This window comes from Cornus florida, unplaced genomic scaffold, assembly GCF_030987335.1.
Source record: "Cornus florida cultivar Cherokee Brave unplaced genomic scaffold, ASM3098733v1 CherokeeBrave_3.0.0_Hap2_Chr07, whole genome shotgun sequence".
Taxonomy (NCBI): domain Eukaryota; kingdom Viridiplantae; phylum Streptophyta; class Magnoliopsida; order Cornales; family Cornaceae; genus Cornus; species Cornus florida.
This window is the reverse complement of record NW_026775577.1, coordinates 54,713,499-54,719,927: the sequence shown is the minus strand read 5'-3', so window position 1 is coordinate 54,719,927 and position 6,429 is coordinate 54,713,499. Positions and strand designations below refer to the sequence as shown.

Here is a 6,429-nt window from a genome sequence, read left to right as displayed (position 1 = left end):
TGTATGTGGAGGAAGTTTGTTGATTGTTGACTTGTTGTGAAGGTGAAGTGTTTGTTGTTATTACTTGTTGTGTTGCATTGTGCATGCATCGTCATAGATCATTGAGACCCACTCTCAATGATCTTTAAATTTTTATCTTGAATCCATTGTTCGAAACCCTAGGGGAAGAGGTAGTTCTAGTCAATCCATTTCATCAATGGAAAGACACAATGAGGACCATGTGGAGGACCTTGGTCACATAAACCAACAAGGTATCCTCCACCCCAATGTGCATCACGATAACATGCAAGTTCCATTAGGTATGCCAAGACCATTCATTCATCCACCACAACAACAAGGCCAAGTTCCATTGGGAATGCCAAGGCCAATCTATGCTCCACCACCTCCCATCATTCAAGGCAACCAAGGTGCCCATGTTGCACCTCCAATTGCTAATCCTCCCCTTGCTTTAAGAGATCACTATGTGCCTAATGAATATAATGCACCCACATGCATTCAATTGCCACCATTTAGAGCACACCATTATGAAATTAAGCCACAAACCATTCAAATGTTTCCTAATTATCATGGACTTCTAAGTGAAGAATCTTACAAGCATTTGGATGAGTTTCTTGAAGTATGTTCCACCGTAAAATACACGGACATACCGGAGGAGGTCTTAAGGCTTAAACTTTTTCCATTCACCCTTAAAGACAAGGCAAATTATTGGTTTAACAATCTTAGGCCTTTTTCAATAACTTCTTGGGCGGAAATACAATAAGAGTTCTTGAAGAAGTACTATCCGGTTTCTAAGACCAATGCCATGAGAACCTCAATTTCGAGAATTTTCACATGGGGATGGAGAAACATTTCATGAGGCATGGGAATGCTTTAATGAATTGCTTAGGAAGTGTCCCCATCATGACATGCCCAAATGGCAATTAGTTCAATATTTCTTTGAGAGCTTATCGGACAATTACAAATGCATGGTTGATGCTTCCATGGGTGGCTCTTACATTGATAGGCATGAGGATGACGTGTGGCGTCTTCATGAGAGCATGAGTGAAAATTCTTTGCATCGTACTTTATCTTCGAAGAATGGTAGAAATTTTAGTGGTAGGAAGAGTGTTGGCTTACATCAAGTCGACCACTCCAATGAAATTACAGCCGAGATGAAATCATTATCTCAAAGGTTTGATCAATTTTTGATCAACCAAAACTCGGCGAATCAAGTATCTTCCTTCCCTAACCATTCTTATCATGCATCTAATGAGACATATATGACTTGTTCAAGTGTTTTATATTTTGCTTCCAATTATCCCCATGGACATGTGCAAAGTGAGCATCATGAACAAACAGATGTTGTTTTTACTAATCAAGGGAACAATCCTTATGGAAATCATTACAATCCTAGTTGGAGGAATCACCTGAATTTCTCTTGGAAAAAACAAGGGGAGGGCTCAAACCCTTCCCAAGGCGGTTTTCAAGGAAAGTACATTCCACCTCCAATGCAAAGCCAAGGTTCCCAAGGCTTTAGATCATCATATCAATCAAAAAGAAACCAATTCTCTAATTCTCATTTTCCTAAACAATCATATTTCCAAGGAAATGTTAGAAATCCCGCTTTTGAAGAGAAAGTTTTGACCGTTTTGGGCACTTTAGAAGCAAACACACAATTACTTCATTCTCACTCTCAATCCATTACAAAGCTAGAAACCCAAGTAGGACAAATAGCTAGTAGTTTGAATGCAAGAGAGAAAGGAAAAATGCCTTTGAATGCCCCACAAAAGCAACAATGTGTTGTGAGACTCATTTCTCATCGGAAGGTCACACAATAGAGCATGTCAATGCGGTGACTACCTTGAGAAGTGGAAAGATTGTGGACAACCAAGTGGGTATGTCCAATGAAGAGAGTGAACCGGTGTAACCACAAGTTGACACCCGTCCCGTTTCATATCATATTCCTCCTTCATTGCATGTGCATGACCATATAAATGAGAATGTGTTGAAAAGTGATTTGAAAAGTGATTTTGAAAAGAAAGATTTGTAAAATGATTTGAAAACTTCTTGTGTTGAAGAGACTTCAAAGAAAAATTCTAAAAAGGTTTTTGAACCAAAAACTCCATTTTCAGATGCCTTAAAAGGATCCATTTCAAATAACAAGCAAAAGGCCAAAGTAAATGAAATCATGGACGTGTTTAGGCAAGTGAAAGTTAATCTCCCACTTTTGGATGCAATCAAGCAAATTCTGGCTTATGCCAAATTCTTGAAGGACTTGTGCACCCAAAAGAGGAAGAACAAAAGCCAAGCACCTAGAAAAGTGGTCTTAACCGAGCAAGTAAGTTCAATTTTGCAGCATAACACTCTTCCAAAGTTTAAGGACCCCAGTTCACCTACCACTTCATGCATCATTGGTGATCATATCATTAATCGGGCTCTTCTTGACCTAGGAGCTAGTGTTAATCTTCTTCCATACTCGATATATGTCAAATTAGGCTTAAGAGACTTAAAATCGACGTCGGTAGTTTTACAACTTACCGACCGATCAATCAAAAAGCCTAGGGGTATCATCGAGGATGTATTGATTAAAATTGATAAATTCTTCTTTCTCGTTGATTTCGTTGGCATTGACACGGAACCAGTCCCAAATCCTAAGAGCCAAATTCCCGTTATCCTTAGCCGTCCTTTCTTGGCAACCGCTAATGCCAACATTAATTGTAGGACGGGGATAATGAAGATCTCATTTGGCCACATGAAGGTAAAGTTGAATATTTTTAATCTAACCCCCAATTCATTTGACAAGCATGAAGAGATTAATGTTGTAGAAAAATGTCATGACCTTAAAAGTGAATGAATTGAGTTTTTGTATGAGACCAAAGTTTCAAAAAGTCCATCTTCAACCTTGAAATCAAAGAAAGTTGTTTCAAAATCTTGTTTTGAAAGGGCGTGGAAGCCCAAAGATTCCAATGACCAAGGACCGAAAATGTCTTTTGTGCTTAATCCAACAAGTTCCTTAAAGAACCATTTGTTGGGTGGAGTTCAAAACTCTTATCACCCCATTGAGGAGGGGATACACTACAAGATGTTTGATTCGGGCAAAAAGAGCCCAACGTCTTGCTAGAGACGTTAAAGACTAGCAAGACATTTCGTAGGGTGTCAAAACCCTATTCCTTCCTCATTTCTATCTTTAATTTCATTTCTTGCGAAGTCTAGATACTTGTTTTTGGTTCATATGCATTGCTAGGAACTGTGATTAGGATTGCATGCACTTTTATGTTGAAATTGAGTATTTTACATAAGTTCGATCGATCTCTAAGGAAGATTCGATCAATCGAACTTCGACCTGCATCCAACACTTAGAAAATTTTTGACCTGCATCCAAATCACCTCTCTGTCCCATCAATCGAATTTGTTCTCAGATTGATCATAAGTCCTTAGATCGATCCAAACTTTAAGTTCGATCGATCTTGAGTTCCAACACTTAGAAAAAATTTTGAACCCAAAAACCTGCATATTTTTAACTCTCTGTCAGATCGATCAAACATTTTGTTCAGATCGATCTCTATTCTTCATCTCACTATTTTTGACTTTGTTTTGACTTTTTAATTTTAAAATTCCAAATTTATTATTATTATTTATTTTATTTTATTTTATTTTCCAAAAATCCCACAAAGATTTTATTTTATTTTAATTCTTCAAAAATCCAAAAATATTTTCAAGTTTTCAATTTTTAGTTTTTAATTTTTCTATTTTTTTTCAAAATTCTCATAAATTTCAAAAAAAAAAATTTCAAAAGAGAGATCATTTCAGTTTGATCGATCTAAGGTTTCAGTTCAATCGATCGAACTGGTTCGAGGAAGTTTTTAAAAATAGAACCGAGGGTTTGTAGATCGATTTCAAAGATCGATCTAACCCTCTCAAAGCCCTAACCCTCTCATCGCCGTTGCACCCATCCACTCTCCCATCTCCAGCAAGACCTCCGGCGAGCTTCATCTCATCTCGAATCTCTCTCTCTCCTCTCGGATCTTCATCTCATCTCCATCTCATCTCATCCTTCAATTGGGTAAGATCCGAATCTCATCTTGTATTTCAAGCATCCATTTGATACATATATACTTTAAATGTTAGATCTAAGCTATTTTAATATTAAAAATCTCCATTGATAAAGTTTGAAGCTTTTTGTATATATATGTGTGTGTGTGTGTGTGTGTGTGTATGGTTGTATTTATTTTCGGAAGTTGATTTATTTTTGGGAGTATGGCCCTCATTAGGTGATTAGGATTCATGCTATGTTGTGTTGATGGGCCCACGACATTTTTCGTGAAGGCCCCGTGTCATCCACGTCACAGATCTGTGACTGTACATGTTCTTCGCACAGTTCGATCAATCGAACCTATTTCTCAGATCGATCTAGTGAGATCGATCGAACTTAGTTTCTAAATTTCTCATATCGATCATGTGAGATCGATCTCATAATTTTTATGATCGATCGAACTTCATAGATTTCATATACACGTTCCATACATCTTATCTTCTGTCCATGCTATCTCATTCATGCCCAATGCCTATGATTTTCCACATTGGATGCATTTTACACTTATACTGCTTAGCATGTTCACATACTGTCACTTCCATAGATTCATGTCATTTATCTGTTTTGTCTATCTTACTTGACATACATGATTCTATTTTGTGCTTTAAATTCTTTATTCTAGCACTGACTTCCCTTGCAAGTTTTCAATTATTTTACAGGCCATGGCTAGAGTCAAGATTGTAGCCCGCGGACACTATCACCGCAGAGGTAGGCAGACTTTGGATGACAAGGCCGGTCCATCTCATGCCCAGGACCCCATACAGGAGGAGCCAGCTGAGCCCATACAGTCTCCCCATTCTGACAGCAGATTACACTCTAATGCTAGCGCATCTCCTTCACACAGTGACGCTGAGGCTGAGCACATACCATCTCCACCACCACAGCCAGCTCAGCCAGCCCAGAAGTTAGACCAGCCATTACGTAGATACTCACGCCTTCCAGTGACGCACGAGTCAGTCTTTGACACAGACTTCTTTTCCCGATCGGTACTTACCCGATCAGTTTATGATGATATACTATAGAGGGGCCTTGCAGCCATTCTTGCCCCTGTCACATACCTGGTGTATCCGAGGCTTGTACGGATGTTTTTCCAGAACCTTCGGCCTGCCCCGCGTAACACGGCGGAGCTGAGGACCTCCATTAATGGCCATCTGATTTCTATCACTGTGGACACATTATCCAGATCGTGCCATTGTCCACATGATTGCCCTCTAGAGCTACAGGAGACATATTTCAGGCTATACCGGCCTTCATATGCAGATATGGCCATTTTCCTTACAGGACATTATGCCGATGGCGAGACCTTCGCCACCCGCACCTATTTGCTAGATGACTTGTGGTTCTTTGACTCAGTCTTGTTCCGCAACGTCTTCATGGCTGGCCATAAGATTCAGCGGAGAGGCGACTACTTGACAGCTCTGTACGCTTTCTATACAGGGCATTGGCTGTCTATCCCTGCGCTCATCTGGAGCGTGATGAGGAAGCTCTATGATGATCACATTAGCAAGGAACGGCCCAAAAGGGCTAAGTCTCTCCCATTTGGCCACCTCATCACCCAGATCTTACTAGACAAGCGCTATCATTTCCATCCACGGGAGCACCCTAAGAGATGATCCTGTACCTTCCAGAAGAAGGACTGGGATAAAAGCTACAATGCTATTATCAAGAGATTACAGGATGACGCAGTACAGGAGGCAAAAGAGCTAGAGGCTGAGGAGGCAGCAGCAACAGCAGACGACACAACAGTCGATCCGGCTGCCGTACATATGGACATTGATTTAGAGCAGCCTGCAGAGGACGCAGAGTAGCACTCTCCAGCTGGGTCACCTTCACGATGAGGAGCAGGCTCAGGATCATTATTCTTCCGATCTAGCCACACCTGAGGCTCCAGCTCAGACACCCGATTTTAGAGAGCGACTTCAAACTCTAGAGGACACAGTGGTATCTATCCGCGCAGAGACTGTTGTCCTCAGAGCTGACATTGCTTTCCTCTGCAAGGATGTCATGACCGCATTTTGTGATCTATCCCGAGACATCCGAGGAGTGCGACCTGCCCATCTTACTTCTTCTTCCTGATTTCTCTATCTCTTTCCTCCTCTACTTGATCTCTCATATATCTATGATCTCATCATACTTTTGATACTGGATACTATTTTTGCAACCGGTCTGTCGGCTTTGATTTTATGATGTACTATGCACTTTATCCTGCTTTATATATATGCTTTCTTTATAGATGACATATTCTTATATTCTTATATCTGTCTGTTTGACTCTATCAGGTGTATTTCAATGACTTCAGTGAAAGAGAGTGCTACAATTTTCAGAACCACCCTTTTACCTCTCTCTAATTTTCAGTT

At 40.2% G+C, this 6,429-nt stretch overlaps 1 pseudogene; it reads right to left on the bottom strand.

The window, feature by feature from the left end:
- Nucleotides 1-807: 807 nt before the first annotated feature.
- On the bottom strand, nucleotides 808-907 carry LOC132267836 (small nucleolar RNA R71; annotated as a pseudogene).
- Between the last annotated feature and the right edge of the window lie 5,522 nt (nucleotides 908-6,429).